The 17676-nt window shown below is 38.7% G+C and overlaps 1 protein-coding gene across 2 annotated transcripts in view; it reads right to left on the bottom strand.

The window, feature by feature from the left end:
* The window catches only part of DOK6 (docking protein 6), a 398908-nt gene that overhangs the window by 46613 nt on the left and 334619 nt on the right, over positions 1-17676 (bottom strand). The window lies entirely within an intron of this gene.

Below are 17676 nucleotides of genomic sequence, written 5' to 3'. Positions count from 1 at the left end.
CAAGTGCCCCCCTCAGTGCCCGTCACCCAGTCACCCCTTCCCCTCCCACCTCTCTTTCTACCCCCCCTTGTTCGTTTCCCAGAGTTAGGAGTCTCTCATGTTCTGTCTCCCTCTCTGGTATCTCCCACTCATTTTTTCTCCTTTCCCCTTTATTCTCTTTCACTATTTTTTATATTCCCCAAATGAATGAGACCATGTTTGTCCTTCTCCTATTGTCTTAGTTCACTCAGCATAATAACCTCCAGGTCCATCCACGTTGAAGCAAATGGTGGGTATTTGTCGTTTCTAATGGCTGAGGAATATTCCATTGTATACAGAGACCACATCTTCTTTATCCATTCATCTTTCGATGGACACCGAGGCTCCTTCCACAGTTTGGCTATTGTGGACATGGCTGCTAGAAACTTCGGGGTGCAGGGGTCCTGGCGTTTCACTGAAACCTCTGTTTAGTTGAGGATACAGCAAAGCTTCAGAGAAGAAATATCAGTGTTCACGTGATTGAAGTACCTCAAAAGGCCGCCGTCAAAGAACAAAACAACTAAAGCCCTATCTTCACCACCTCAGGCTGATGTAACACAGGACCCCAGCCTGGGGGGCTTACACAACAGAAATTTAAGTTTTCACAGTTCTGGAGGCCGGAAGTCCTAGATCAGGGTGCCAGCGGGGTTGATTCTGGGGAGGACTCTCCCCTTGGGCTGCAGGTGGCTGCTCTCTCCCTGTGTCCCAACATGGACTCTTCTCTTACCAGGGGGTGTCTTCCTCTTCTCCTGAGGAAACCAATCCTGTTGGATCTGGGTCCCATGCTTATGACCTCATTGAACCTTAATGACCACCTGAGAAGCCCTATTTCCAAATACAGTCACTTCTGGGGGCATGGCTCCAATCTGTAAATTTTGGGGGAACACTGTTCAGTGCAGAGCAAACTATCCGAAGTAAAATGGATCAGGAGATATTAAGATGAGGGATGTGACACTTTCTCCTTTCCTGGGAATATTATATCCTTTACTTCTTCTCTAGGAGGTATTTGTACTTGTTAGTAAGGTTATGTAATTTGGTTTAAGATTACATAAAATGATTCAGTATCACATGTAATTTCTCACCCTTCACATTGCCAAAAAAAAGAATTTAAATATTTAATAGTTGGTTTATGCCATTAAATTTCTGAAATAAACTGTCAATTTGCATTGCACTCATTTACATTTCTACACAGAGGGTAGAAAAGTATTTTCTTAACATGAGATAGATCTGGATATTATTAGACTTTTAGTTTTTTTTTTTTTCAAGTTGAAGGATGTTTCCAAGTTGAAAAATAGCACCTTGTTGTTTAGTTAATTTCCTTTTGCAACATGAAGGATTTTTTTTTTTGAATGTTTCATTTTTTTTGAAGCCAAATCTGGCTTTGTGCTTTCTGAGTTTTGTGTCTTGGTAATATGTCTTCCATTGTCACAGAATTATTAAAATATTTTCTTATAAGTTGTTTTATATATATTTTCATAAATTTCTTATGTTGTCTTCAGCTCTTTGACTTATTGGGAATCTCTCTTTGTTCACACCCTAAATTAAAGAGGCCTGTATTATGTGATAGTTTGTAGTGTTAGCTTTGCTCGGGTTCGGGTCCCAGCTCCATTCTTCATTAGCAAGGTGACAACTGCAAAGATATTACTGCTCTGTCCCATTGATTCCTCAAGTGTATAATGGCAATCAAAATAGTTTCTATGAATGGAATCATGTTTTAGATTAATTAATAGTAATAACTTAGTATAAGAGTATACGGCATTGGAGTTAGTATCCGACCCTAATATTACGCTGAATGAAATAAGTCAGTTGGAGGAAGAGAATCATCATATGGTTTCACTCACATGTGGAATATAAGAAATAGTGAAAGGGATCATAAGGGAAGTGGGAGAAACTGAGTGGGGAAAAATTAGAGAGGAAGATAAACCATGAAAGACTTCAACTCTGGGAAATAAAGGGTCACTGGAAGGGAAGGGGGTGGGAGGATGTAGTGACTGGGTGACAGGCATGAAGGAGGGCACATGATGAGATGAGCACTGGGTTTTATACTGTGTGTTGGCAAACTGAATCTAATAAAAAAAATAAAATTGCGAAAAAGAAAAAACTATACTACCCTAAGAGTGCACTTTCTTTTCTTTTCTTTTTTTAAGATTTTATATATTTATTCATGAGAGACACAGAGAGAGACAGAGAGAGAGAGAGAGACACAGAGGGAGAAGCAGGCTCCATGCAGGGAGCCCAATGCGAGGCTAGTTCCCGGGACTCCAGGGTCACACCCTGGGCCAAAGGCAGGAGCCAAACTGCTGAGCCATCCGAGCTGCCCAAAAGTGCACTTTCTCTCCTACCACCTGTGCTCTTTCCCAAATCATCTTTCTTTATGTGTTCCAATGCTGGAAAGATCTTATAATTCTCCAATCTGTTCTATTTCCACTCTTTTTTGTTGCTTCACCTTGTGGAGATTTGAGATTGGCTTCATCTTATCTTCCAAGTTTACTAAGTAATAAAAAATTCTACTACTGTAATTTGCAAAAGTTTTTCTACTCCTTTTACTTTCCTTCCTTTTTAAAATATACATTTGTACATTTATTGTTATTAATAATGGCACTGTCAGTCCCCAAAATAGGGGTCTTTTTTGCTTACTTCATAAGTGGACGTCTAAATATTTTTTATGCATATCTTTAAAAATCAGAAGTTTTTGAGTGGGGAAATGCATATTATTTAATGTTATATAGTACCCAGCCTGTTGGGTTAGCAGCAACATTCTAACAGTAAAAAAATCAGACATAATATAGTTTATAATACTTTAATTTGCCTTAAAGATGGTCTGACCTGATTCATACAGAATTACATTTTTATTACCTATTTCTAGAATTAAAATAGTCTTAGATCTATTATTCTGGTTGATGTAGGATCCATTTATTCCCTTGCGTTTCATTTCTCTTCTACTTATCTACTGGAATGTTAATTTTCTACAATTGTGATCTCTTTGCAAAACTTAGCTGAAGGCTTCACTGTTAGCAGAATTCATCTGAGTAATGGTGGGGTTTAGAAGTACTCTATGGCAACCAATAAAACAGTAAATATTAAAATGTAATAATCTAAGTTGAAATATAGTATGAGGTGTAGAGAATCCTTAGAATGAAAATTCATTAATGTTGATTAGTGAGGAATGGGGAAATATTATGTAATGAAAAATTCAATTATTTAGTTATTGAATTGTAAATATTTCATTGTTATTTTTAAAGATTCAATTATAACATTTTAAATACAATGTTAATAAAAACGATATATAGATATATCTTTGTTTTCATTTTGAACATATGATTTGCAGACAGTTTAAACAATCAAGGGACTATTTAAGATCATGAAGTAGAATACTCCAGTTCAGGTAGATATCTCCAGAACTACAGTCTGAGGTATTTTAACAAATTTACCGAAAAGTCACATTAATCTACAGATCAATAACAAGAATATGTATCGGCTGACTGTCCCTCAGATGATGTCTTAGGGAGAGAGTGGAAAATTTTATTTGCTATAATTCTTCCCTAAAAAATTTAAACTAATGCAAAAAAAAACCACTTTGTCATGGCAATGAGAATTCCCTATACAATATATACTTAGAGATTTGAGTTACAACAGATACATTACAGAAAAATTTACTGAATGTCACATCAGTTTACCTAGGAGGAAGTTTGCAACATGCTTAGACTAAATATGAGGAGTGTTAATGAAGCTGTTTCAAATTTCCTCTCAGGTTTTCATATAGTGTAGCACAGCTTTATTCTGCTATAGATACAAGGTTAAGCTTGCATTTGCTCTGAGGACTTCTGAAATGAGTTGGGGCATACGTGTCAAAAATTTTGTCGGACGCCTGGGTGGCTCTGTGATTGAGTGCCTCCCTTGGGCCCAGGTCCTGATCCTGAAGTCCTGGGATTGAGTCCTACATTGGGCTTCCTACTTCTCTCTGCCTCTCTCTGTGTCTCTCATGAATAAACAAATAAAATCTTAAAAGTTAAATTTGCTTAGTACCTGACAAATACTCAGTTTTTATTTATATTTTTAAAGTTTTTACTTAAATTCTAAATAGCACACAATATAATATCAGTTTCAGGTGTACAATACAGTGATTCCACTCTTCCCTACAACATCACAAGTGCCCTCCTTAATCTCCATCCCCTATTTAACCTGTGCCCCCCACCCACCTCCCTTCTGGTAACTGTAGGTTTGTTCTCTATGGCTAAGATTCTGTTTCTTGTTTGGTCTCTCTCTTTTTTCCCCCTTTGTTCATTTATTTGTTTCTTAAATTCCACATATGTGTGAAATCCTATAGTATTTGTTTTTGACTTTTTTTGTTTTGCATCATACTCTCTAGCTCCATCCATGTCATTGCAAATGGTGACATTTCATCCTTTTTTATGGCTGAGTAATATACCATTGCATCATCTTCTTTATCTATTTATAAATTGATGGACATTTGGGCTGTTTCCATAATTTGGCTATTGCGGATAATGCTGCTATACACAGAGTGCACTCCCTTTGAATGAGTATTTTTGTATACTTCGGGTAAATTCCCAGGAGTGCAATTGCTGGATTATAGAATAACTCTATTTTTAACTTGCTGAGGAACCTCCATAGTGTTTTACACAGTAGGTGTACTGATTTGCCTTCCCATCAATAGTGCAAGAGGGCTCCTTTTTCTCCATATTTTCACCAACACCTGTTGTTCCTTGTGTTGTTGATTTTAGCCATTCTGACAGGTGTGAGGTGATATCTCATCGTGGTTTTGATTTACATTTCTCTGATGATGAGTGATGTTGAACATCTTTTCATGTGTCTGTTGGCCATCTGTATGCATAAAGATCTGATTTTTAATCTCATTCTCTGTAGAAGTTTGCCTAAAGCTTTTCCTTCTAATGACTGATTGGGCTGATTTTTCAGAGATCTGGGCAACATTCCAATAATCACAAATGGAATTTTTGTCTTCTTATATTTGTAAATATCTCCTTTGTGAGTATAAGAACACAATGCCAAATCATCATGGCTTTCAAACTCCTTACATCTTACCATTATGAATTATGACCCTCATTGTGCCAATAGTGAATATAAAAAATCCAAATGGCGAGTGGTAGCAGATGAGACTGAGAGGTGGAGAGGGGACATATCATGGACAGTTATATCCTGATCAAGAGACTGGATATTTTTTCTACAGGTGACAGGAAGCTTTTGAACAATTTTAATAAGAGGTTGGATGAGAAGTGTGTTTCAAAATCTCATTCAACGGGATGGTGGAGTAGCTGTTCTCAACCCTTTTTGCATCCTAACACATTCGGTGGATAAAATGTAGCCCTGATAGAAAAAAAAAATTCTCATGGAAGTCTACTACAAAGATAAAAAGATGCCTCTGGTTTTATGCACACTTCCTAGGATTTTGTTATAATTCTTCTCCATTTTCTCCAACTAATCAGTATTCCTCTAGGTCCAATAGGACTTTTCAATAGGAAAAAATTTCACTAATTTCACTCAAAACAGGCAAAGCAGGGCAGTGATGGAGAGTACAGCCTTTAAGGCCGGTCCTCACACTCACCAAATGACTTTGGGTTGGGCATACTCACACACCAAGTAGCAGAGTGCCAGGCTCTGGGTGATTCTGATCATTAAAATTTATTGAGCACTAACAATGTGCCAGGAAGCGTGAGACACTTCACTTAATGCTGATTTATTTAATCCACCTGGTAGCCCTTTAGGATCAGTGCTCTCAGGGACACAGACAGGGACCCTGGAACTCAAGCTGCCTGGCTCAAAACTCTTCACTGACCCCAAAAACTCATAGGTTAATTCTACCTATGGGTATCAAAATGGTCAAAGAAAAGGGCATGGTTTTGCAAACAACAAAAACAAATCTTAGAGGCAAGGGTCCAGGCAAGGCTCATAATTTTTTTTTCCCTTTAATTCCACAGTTATCTTGGTTTTCAGAAGAGCACAGGATAATCTGCTTTGTGCTTCAAAATCCTTAACCATAAGAATTGGATACTCACTATTTTTTTCTAAGGGTCTGTATTTCTTTATATGTTTGACTTACATTTCATAATTGTGAAAATCAGAAACATTAGTTTTTATCATTTGTTTGCTTTTATATTTAACAATCACTTAATTGGACAGGATGGTAACTCTTTGAAAGTTATGATCAATAAACCATCTGGATTGTTCTTGGATTACATCATGACAATGAGTTGGTTAGTGTTACTAAATTCCCTTTATGTTCACTGCTGCCATAGTGTAAGGATATTTTGATGCAAACCATTTATGTTTACATAAATAATAACACTAACTTAATGTAAATTGGTAAGTCGTATAAAAATTAAATTTTTCTAAATCTTAGCTAAGTCAAAGACAGAAAAGGTTTATGTTTGCCTCTTTATGCCTCTCTACCTGCAAGTCTCTACAATTCTATCAAGTTAAAAAAAAAATCTGGTACTGGGAAATTGGGCTAGTTCTTTGAAGAAATGTATTAGTTTATGTTCTTATCTACACTACACATGAAAATAAAGACTTTGAAGAGTCAGTAAAAAAATAAGCATAAAAAAACACTTTCTAGAAAGATATTTAGAAAATAGTTTGAGTTGGGAGATTTTTCTAAGTACAAAAGCAGTTGAAGTTAAAGGGTCATTTGTCATTTCTTGACACCAAAATGAAAAGAATCAAATCCTGAGTTTAACTCTTTCAAAACATGACATCATTCAGTCCTTGTGAAGCTTTAATTTAATTTAATTTTTTTTTAATTTATGAGAGAGAGAGAGAGAGGCAGAGACACAGGCAGAGGGAGAAGCAGGCTCCACGCAGGGAGCCCAATGTGGAACTCGATCCAGGGACTCCAGGATCATGCCCTGGGCTGAAGGCAGGTGTTGAACCGCTAAGCCACCCAGGGATCCCCAGGAGCTTTAATCTTAATGTGACTCTGCCGAAAAAAAAAAAAAAAAAAGGTGGCACTAGTCTCTTTCATTAGCTATCAATTATGTGTTAGCTAACACATTGGCCTGGATTCACAGTGAGGGCACGGCCTGAAGGGGTCAGAAATTGTTCCTGCTAAAAATTTTAAAGACAATTTTATTGTTACTTAAGACAAGTCTGGCCAAAGGGAGAACATTTCCTATTTGCTTTGCTTCGGTTGGTTGCAGATGTGAGTAGCTGAGGTCAGTAGCACTGTTGTCCAAAGATTGCAACTTTGGATCTTCAGGCATATATGATCTGACTTAAAGACATCGTTTTCCTTTTTCAGACAGCTTATTCCAAACATAAGTCCAATGAAATGATAATGAAAGAATCTCTTAGTGGAGGAGAGCATGGCAGTGGAGACAAGCAGCCAGTGTCATGCAGGAGTTATATGGAGTTACGCAGGGCAGGTACCTGGAGCATGCTGACATTAGAGAAAGCAGAACCCTCTTGTTTCCAATGAATTCCTTCCTTTCCCTTTTCTCCTTTTTCTTTCTCTCTTTTATAGCATTTTCCACACAGATTGAAGAGAACCAGCTGCTGGCACCAAAGATGAAAAGGGTTTGTTTTGCCATTATTACATTTTTAAGTTTTCAATACTCCTGTTTCTTTATTATATTTTCAAGTATATGTGTAGTTTTTTTGATTTTTTAAAATTTAAATTCAATTTAATTAACACATAGTGTATTATTAGTGTATTATTAGTGTCAGGGGTAGAATTTAGTGATTGATCAGTTGCATGTAACACTCAGTGCTCATCACATCACGTGCCCATCACCCAATTACCCCATCCCTCCACCCACCTCCACTCCAGCGACCATCAGTTTGTTTCCTCAAGTTGAGTCTCTTATGGTTTGTCTCCTGTTTCCATCTTATTTTTCCTTCTCTTTCTCTGTGTTCATCTGTTTTGCTTATTAAATTCCACACGAGTAAGGTCATATGATAACTGTCTTTCTCTGACGGACTTATTTCACTTAGCATAATACCCTCTAGCTCCATCCAGGTCATTGCAAATGGCAAGATTTCATTCTTTTTGATGGCTGAGTAATTATATATATATATGACAGATTCTTTATCCATTCATCTGTCTAGGCTCTTTCCATATTTTAGCTATTGTGGACATTGCTGCTATAAACATTGGGATGTACGTGCCCCCTTGAATCACTATGTTTGTGTTCTTTGGATAAATACCTAATAGTGCAATTGCTGGGACATAGGGTAGTTCTATTCTTAATTTTTTGAGGAACCTTTATACCGTCTTCCAGAGTAGCTGTCCCAGTTTGCATTCCCACCAACAGTGTAAGAAAATTTCCCTTTAAGTATTTGTGTAATTTTTGAGAAAATTATGCTGAATTGTAAGTCATTATGAGTAGCCCTCAGGAGTGGCTATGGAGTCAGCTAAGTTTAGTTTGAACGCAGGCTTGGTCAGCTTTCAGCTGTGGGCACCATGGCAGGTCCTTAGCCACTCCAAACTTCAGTATCATCACCTATAAAATGAGCTCTTGACACCTGACAGCATTTAATGAGATGGTGTATCTAAGATGACCAGCATGGGATATCACATTTAGCAGGTACCCCATAAAAAGGGTGTTAGCATTACATAAATTTGGCCCTATGAAGTTTTTAGTACTAGGCCCTTTTACTTCCTTGAATCAGGAGGGAATTAGAAGTTAGTAATTCTTTGAAAGAAAATTGAAGAGATAAGTTTGGATGCATAGGAAATATTTTCCTCCCAGTTGTGAAAGAAACATCTGGCCGTCCAGGGATGGGACACAGTACTGCTGATACTGCCAGACCTACAGACTTCACATGATCCTGGAGACCCAGGATCGAGTCCCATATTGGTTCCCTGCATGGAGCTTGCTTCTCCCTCTGCCTGTATCTTTACCTCTCTCTCTCTCTCTGTGTGTGCGTCCTTAATAAATAAATAAATAAAATCTTAAAAAGAAAAAAGACTTGAACAGACTTTCAACACAGAAAATGTAAGCAGTTCTGGCAGCTGTAGGAATGAGACCGAGATGACAAATTACCATCCCTTTTAGAAATTTGGTAGCGAGACGGTATGGGGAACCCAGGACAATGTTAAAGACACGATGTGGGGCCTAATAGACCTGACTTTGAGTCCTGACCCTGAAACCTCAACTTTAGTTCCTCTTTATCTGTAAAATGAGAATAATCCTAGCGACCACCCCAGGGTTGTGAAGATAATGTAACTACACCAATGGATAGACTCAATCCCAATACACTATGTTCACTTTCAGTTTGTTTGCCTTTTATTTAGATGCATTTCTGGATATTGTTTAATTTGCTAAACAATTAAGTTCTGATAAATGGAAGAGACTTTGAGACTTTCCCCCCCAAAAAAATGGAGCGGGGGTGGGGTGGGGAGGTGAGTTTCTCTGGGATTCTTGGTGGAGTGAGCCCAAAAACCTGAAACCTGAGAGCAGCATCTTATCACCCAGAGACAGAGAACCAGAGGCTTTTATTTTTTTATTTTTTTATTTTTTTACCAGAGGCTTTTAGAATGAAGAAAACCTTTGTGCCTCTCCAGGTCGGCATGTCACCCATTGAATAGGAGAGCATGATTGAGAAGCAAAAACGTGTCTATTACTGAGAAGCAATATTTCTTTTTACTTATTTATTTTATTTATCTATGTATTTATTCATGAGAGACACACACAGAGAGAAAAGCAGGCTCCATGCCGGGAGCCCGATGTGGGACTCGATCCTGATTCTCCAGGATCATGCCCTGGGCCGAAAGCAGCGCTAAACTGCTGAGCCACCCGGGCTGCCATAGAAGCAATATTTCAAAGCTGAGCCAATCCTTCTTCTCCACCCTGTTTCCCTTCCCTTCTGTACTCAGTGAATGGCACCCATCAACCTAACAGCCCATGTCGAAGCACTGGGGGCCACTGTGGTCTCCTTACTTTTCCATCATCTCCCCTTCATCAGTCAGTAAGTCCTGTTGCTTCTACCTCCTTCAATCCTCTTGGCTCCACTTAACTCCTTCATGCTCACTACCTCCACCTTGAATTTGTCATCAGGTTTATGGCTCTAGCCACCCAACTGGGCTTCCTGACCATGCTGTCACCTAATAGTTGCCAAAATGATTATGAAGGTGTGGTGATCTCTCCCCTACATACTTTTTTTTGGTGGTGGGGGGGGATAAATGCAAACTTCCTAGCCTAGTACTTAAGATTCCCAATGGGGATGACAAGGGTGTGATTTTGGGGGCTCTTCTTTAATTAACTGCCATGTATAAAATTCGTCAGTTCCACTCCTCTCCTATAAAAATCTATGTAAAAACATGGTTTCTGCATACAAACATGGCTTCAAGACAAATCCTCCAGGGCTTCCTTTTAACCAAATTGTAACCCTTACACTCTTTTTCTCTATGTGTGTAAATGTATCGGAATACCCCCCAGGGACTGTTTGTGATGTGAGCTGCCCTTCCGTCTCCAGCACCATTTCCCTGGTCTCTCCCTCACACCCTCGGCTCTAACATTCTAATAGAAAATTCACAAAGAGAGCAGGCTTTCTAAACCACAGGCTTCTTCCTCTACTAGAATGCTCACCCTTCTGGTCATTTGTACTCATCTCTTATTGGGTTAATTCCTATTTTTAGGTTAAGAATCCACCGAGGAAGGCTTACCCATTCCTGCTCAACATGTCAGCTGCCTGAGTCAGAAGCCACTCTACTGTGCTTCCTTAGCACCACCTGTATATGTCTGTCTCATCTCTTACTCTATTTTTGTGTCTCCTCTACAAGCTTATACTAAACTTGAGGAAAGGAAGCTTATTTACCTTTGTGTCTTTGGAGTCATGTAAAATGCCAGCTCACAGCAGGTACTCAGTGAATATTAATGAGTAAAACTATGAAAAATGCATGCAGCAGCTCACTCCTTGTGCAGAGTAGAACACAGAAGTATAGATGTCCCACATACTGCCTTGCACATCCTTGATAGCCAATAATTATCTGTTGAATCACAATAATATATAGCCTCGTCCTGTCTAATGGAGGAAATTACAATCCTTTTTGAGATGAAAATGTAAACAATAATAAAGTGAAATGTGATTCTCAAATGTATGCTTTATTTTTTTTTGAAATTTTTAAAAGATTTTCCTTATCTCTTTGAGAGAGAGACAGACAGCAAGAGCGTGGGGGAGAGGGAGAGGGAAAGAGAATCTGAAGCAGACTCTGCACTGAGCACAGAGCCCGACGCAGAGCTCGATCCCACAACAGGGCAATCATGCCCTGACCTGAAACCCAGAGTCAGACGTTTAACCAACTGAGCCACCCATGTGCCCCCAAAATGTATAACTATGAGAATAAGAAAATCATTATTTCTGGCTCATTGTAATGCATTGACCCTAACAAGTGGACTAATTGATGAAGAAAGAAGACCCATGCAGTGAAAGTTTGTTGGTAGACAATTCTCCATGAGCTCTTGCATCTTTGAGTGTTTTGTAGCAGAGACATTGACGGCCTTTATTCTGGATTATCTTTTCAAGGATATTTGTACAGCAAACAGCTATACAAATGGAGATACTGTCTGTTTCTGAAAGAAAGAAGAGGTTTATTTATCTACAGTGCCGAAAAGATGTCTCTCTCTGAGACAAAGTTCAGGCTGTATTATTTATTGCCCATTATAAAACACTGGGGTTCCCTAAACTTGTGGTTCTTCTCCAGTAACACAACCTCTTTCATGTGTAGGTGTCTCCTGACCCTTTTTGCATCTCCCTGTGAGATTTGGGACTCAGGAAACCACATAAATGCTGATACTCTGGCTAATACTGTTTCTGTGACTAATAAAACACCCTTAGTCTCTGATTCAGGAGTCTTCCATCTTCTGCCAAGATCTGTGATGCTGCGGCAGGCTGACTTGCTAGCTTGCAGGTAGGTAAAATCTCTGACACTTCATGCTCTTGACAATGCTAATAAATAGTGATATGTAATGATTCCCATGCTAAGGTAGTGCCTTTGAATTTTTGTTGGATTTTACACTGACTCATTATTTAGTAAGACTCTGCTAAGTTTCAGTGAAATCTTCCCTTATCTGAAGGACATATCATGACTGAATGACATAATTTATATGATAGTGACCAAAAAGGACAGTTTCTTAGAGTGAGCTGAAAAAATTCCATCATACATGAGAAAGAAAGAGTGAATATGGACAATGTTGTTTTCGCTAGAGAATAGAAAATTAGATAAATGGCCCTCTTATCAAATTCTTAGAATTGAAATAATTGTTAATGAAAATTAATTTCCAATAAAGACAATCCAGTCATCTGAGAACTGTCCGAGTTATTTCTTAATAAGGCACACACATTTTTGTTGCTGCTATTGTTTTGATGGGGAGGGTCTTTGCTTCCGATGATTTTTTTTTTAAAGCAATAGCATGCTGTCAAATATAAAGATGAAATGCGAAAAAAAATCAGAGAGCTCATTTGGTTTTCACAAGGAAGAAAGAAACATTTATTTTAGGACAAACACAAAGCAGAGAAAATGAATGATTCCTGTGGTTTTCAAATGAAGCTTTTATCCTGTTAGAGCCTTTGTTAAAAACAGTGAAGCATGTTTTAATTCTGAATATGGAAAATTGTTCTCAAAGATTTGCTGCCCCTTAAAATTGCTCTAAAAGACTACTACCATACCACAATAGGATACTTTAAAGACAGAAAATAAAGAGATTACAGGGTAAATAGCTTACAAGCTGTGATGGTTAACATTTGGGAGATGATTCATTGGTGACTATATCTTTTATCACAGTTCTTTTGTTAAGATAGTTTTTTTTTTTTCTCTCCTCTGTGACAGCCAGTTGAACTGAACCAAGAAGATGCAGTCACAGTGTATTTTAGAACATCCCACTGCTGACTGCTGGAATGTGTGACAGAAAGCAAAGAAATGTGGCCCACACGGGCAGTATGGCACAGGGGTGTTGAGAAGCAAGGTGAGAATTTTACATGCTCTGTCCTATTGATAACATTCAATTATGGCCTTGCCTCATGATTCTAGAACATTTTAACTAGTAGGTGTAATTTTCACAGGACGGTTGACAGGCTTCTATTGATTAGAATGTGAAAATGTAACAAATACAATGCCAGCATTATGTTATTCTGATCTTTATAAACTTTTGAATGATTTGCCCTTTTAGTATAATAATAGTTTCCACTGATGTTTACATATTGCATCTGTATGTTTAAATTTACAACTTAGCACAGTTTTAAATATCTGCATGGAGAGAAATATGATATAAAAACACTAAACTCAAGGTTAAACATCCCTCCTAATCTTCATTCTTTGTGTTAATCTATGCAGCTAATCCATGCAGAGGCAGCTTGATTCTTGCTTGGCGTGCATGGAGGTGTGCATTTTTGGGAAAAATTCGTCAATGTCTTGCATAACTATGCATTCTATCCTACCTTCTGCTTTCTATAAACAATCTCTACCTTAGAAATATTCATTAGGTCTGCATATATCCAAAAAATATATTATATTTAAATATATTTTAAATTATATGTATTTTCCTATGAGCAGAAACTACAAAGTATAATAACTTGTGTTCATTTAGATACTTGAGATTTGAGGTTTCAGTGTGGAGATTAGTGTAGGCTCCTAGCTGGTGGTGTATATCATTCCCAGAAATCCCATCCAGTCTCTGCAGTTATATATGCTGGAATAAATATGGATCTTGGGCAAGTTGCAGTGAGTTCCTGAGGAAGAAGCAATTCATACTTTTTCACAGTCATGATCACAGAATGTAAGGGTCTGCTTGCTTGTTTGATGAGAAGCAGTAACATTTTAAATGCTTTGGATATCCATATCTATGAAATACTTTTGTCCAGGCCTTTTTTCTTTCATGAATACTCTTCACCCATTGAGAAATACACTTGCTGAAACAGATGGTCATAATCCTAAAACTAAGATAACTGTTGACTAGATTGAGTGACACAGGTTAAAATTAAGAAATGCGTGGAAACCAACAAAAGGAGCAGAGACTGGAGGGTTTACTCCTGGTGAAATGCTGTTGCCTAATGCCCTATTTCTAACATTACTTGCTTCCAGAATAACAGACATTCTCTGATACCAACACCAACAATGTAAAACCAGAAACTCCCTTGTAGGTGTGTAAAACTTTTGTTTTTAGTGTATTTTTATACACACTTTCATTGAGCTCTTCCATTAGTCTTCTGCAGGGAAGCCAGATAGGAATTAGCACTTGGATTTCATTGGTGACACTGAAGGCTTCAGAATTCTCATTTTGGCAAGCTTTCTTAGCTTACATATGCCTTTGTTTTAGTCTAGATTTAGAACTCATGACTGACTTCAGGGCACCTAGTGTGTTTCCCCCGGATGCTGACGTTGGCATCCTGTGATGGAAGCTTCTCTTGCATTCAGCATGTGATGTCTCAGGTCCTGGGCTGAATGCAACTGTTAGAGGGCTGCTGTGGCCTGACATGCAAGCCCCCAAATTCACTTGCTGAAACCCAAACCCTCAGTGTGGTTGATTTGGAAGAAAGGCTCTTAGGATGTAATTGAGATTGAATAAAATCATAAGGGTGAGGTCTTAATCAGATGGGATTGGTGGCTTTAGAAAGGGAAGAGATGTCTCTCTCTCTCCCTCTGTCTCCCCACAGACTTGAGGAGAGGCCATGATGCACACAACAAGAAGGGGGCCATTTGCAAGGCAGGAAAACACCCAAATCTGACCATGCTGACTCCAGCCTCCAGAACTGTGGGGAAATGGATTTCTCCTATTTCAGCCATTAAGTCTATGATATTTTGTTATGGCAACCTGAGTTAACTGAGACGGCACTGACTGAGGTAAGTTCTGGAGCCATTGGTTTTAGGGCCAAAGACTCTAAAGGATCATTTTAAAAATTATTATTACTTTTTCCTATTTAAGTAAAAGATGAGTTTTTTACAAAGTAAGATGGATCACACTCAAAATGAATAGACATTTGAAACAGTTGAAGACCCAGACGTTCACTGAATGGCTACCCCGGCTGTATAACATCTTTCATGAGAGAAGGAGGAATAAATGGACTAGACTCTATAATCACAGAAATAAAAACCAACTTAAATTATGCAAGAATAGTTAAAACATCACACCATTAAATTTAATTTGAACACCCTCTGGTGTGTATTGAAGTTGTGAGTCTACTTACTACTTCCTGGGCAGAAAGGAACGTGTGAGAATCTGTTCTCTGTGAAGAAAGCCCTGAAGGCCGAAGATTTTCCCTTTGGGGTTTTCTTCATGTTCCTACTGGTAGACATTGCTGTAACTTTATTTTTTTACTTTATTATTTATTTATCTATTCATGAGAGATACACATAGAGAGGCAGAGACACAGGCAGAGGGAGAAGCAAGCTCCGTGCGGGCATCCTGATGCAGGACTCAATCCCAGGACCCTGGGATCACGCCCTGAGTCAAAGGCAGATGCTCAACCACTGAGCCACCCAGGTGTCCCAACATTACTGTAACTTTTGCTGAGATACCACCCTGCTGCTGTCTCGCTGCTGGACCGTGTAGCTCTGGCCTTCTCATCTTCTTTGTCTTGTCTGGCATTCAGTGCTCAGGGACAGGTCCCACAGCAACAGCTCCAAAGGTGACCTCCTCAAGAGTTAGCAAATTCTAAGCTCAAGCATAAAGTCTGCACATAGACAGATCTGGCTTTAACTGGCGGTCATTCGAAGGCCACCAGGTTTTGCATTTTTCAAACAGGGAGAATGACATTTGCCTCAGGGCTGATGCTAAGTAGTAAGTATTTTCCAAAGGGCTATGCATGGGGAGTTCTTGGCCTGACACTTACTCCTGTAGATTTCCCATACACATGAGTTGCTTATGTTTATTATCATGGAGGAAGATGCCCCAACATAACAAATCTCCAACCTGTCTGGTCACAAACCAGAATCCATCCCCTGCAAATCTGCTTAAGGCTGAGTAGTAAATCCACTAGTTTGCTCATGGGGAATGGGTTTATTTATAATGATATGTGTGGTCACGACTTTCATTATGCACAGTTCCTATTTTTTGGAAGAGGAACACATTGCACATGAGATATAAAGGGTAAATTCTACTGGCAGAGAGAGATATAGGAGCAGCTGCTGTCATTCTGATGTCCATACATCAGATTTGGAAAGGGCCCTGGCAATGCCATGTGCCTTCAGCGTCTGGAATTTGATTCTTCAGCAGCACAAACAAGGAGCAATGGGGTAGGGGAATGTCTCTCCTAATGGATTCAGGAGCTTGTTTCATGTTTTTTTTTTTTTTTCATCACTAAATGGAGGATTTAAGATGTCTGATCTGTTTCTAAAACTGGTATTAAAATTAATATATTTGGCTTTATTCTTTTTCTCTTCTATTTTTTTAAAAGATCTATTTATTTGTGAGACAGAGACAGAGAGAGAGAGAGAGAGAGCATGAGGGGGAGAGGTAGAAGGAGTCTCAAGCTGAGTCCCCAATGAGCGTGGAGCCAGCGTCAGGGGCTCAATCCCAGGACCCTGAGATCATGACCCGAGTGGAAACCGAGTTCGATGCTTAACCGATTACACTACCCAGGCCCCCCTCTTTTTCTCTTCCTAAGTTACAGTGTCTTATTTTCGGATAACAATCATATTCACAGAAATGAGTATTTCTGATGGATCCTAGAGGATATAAAATGTAGCCTAGAAAATACAATTGGATAAATTTTCAACTGTGAAGATTATATTTAATCAATGAAACAGATAATGAGAACAAAACAAATTTTAACCAAATAATGAAAAGTCTCGAATTATATCTTTATCTATATGGATGTGCTTATCTGTCTGTCTAGGTAAAAAGACTGAACCCTACGAAATTTCAGTTTTTAGGTCACTAACTGTAAAATATCAGAAATCTCAGAGTTGCTCCTAAATTATATCTATATAGAATAAAGAAAAATGTGATTATTGTAAGGTTTTCAGTCGCCTGTTACTTCATTTGCTTTTATTTAAATGATTAATTCCTGCAACTTAATTCTTGAGTCCAAGAATGACCTTAGTATAAAAACAGAGTTGCAGGGGACACCTGGATGGCTTAGTGGCTTGAGTGTCTGGCTTTTGGTTTCACTCAGGTCATGATCTCAGGGTCATGGGATTGAGCCCCTCCATCAGGCTCTGCACTCAACCAGGAGTCTGCCGGAGATTCTCTCTCCCTCTCCTTCTGCTCCTCCCCATCCATCCCTCTCTCTCCCTCCAAAATAGATAATCTTAACAAAACAAAACAAAACAAAACAAAACAAAACAAAACAAAACACAAAACCAACAGTTGTAGCACTAATCACATTAACATTGCAGATGTGTCAGACTTTATTCCTAGCCCCAGTTAATTGCTTCAGCACTAATTTTAGCCCTTATCTCTATCAAGCATTATTATTATTTTTAATTTAAATCTTTTTCTTTGATGAGTTTCAGATCCTAGACAGAATGCATGAGGGTGAATAGAGGCAAGGGTTGTCGTCTCTACTTGTCCCCACTTGTAATTCTGTGTGACCGTGACCATGACCAGTGGTGTTCCTCCCTTCCTTTTATCTTCTGGTTGCCTTACTTTTGGGGGTGCCAGGACACCTGTGGTTTGCTGCAGAGCAAAGCTGGTCCAGCTCCTTTCCCCCCTTTCAGTCTTGCATGTCAGACTTGATTGCCATGTT

The sequence above is a fragment of the Vulpes lagopus genome, chromosome 24, assembly GCF_018345385.1.
Source record: "Vulpes lagopus strain Blue_001 chromosome 24, ASM1834538v1, whole genome shotgun sequence".
In the NCBI taxonomy this organism is placed as follows: domain Eukaryota; kingdom Metazoa; phylum Chordata; class Mammalia; order Carnivora; family Canidae; genus Vulpes; species Vulpes lagopus.
The sequence above is the reverse complement of the archived record's forward strand: the minus strand, read 5'-3'. Positions and strand labels throughout refer to the sequence as shown.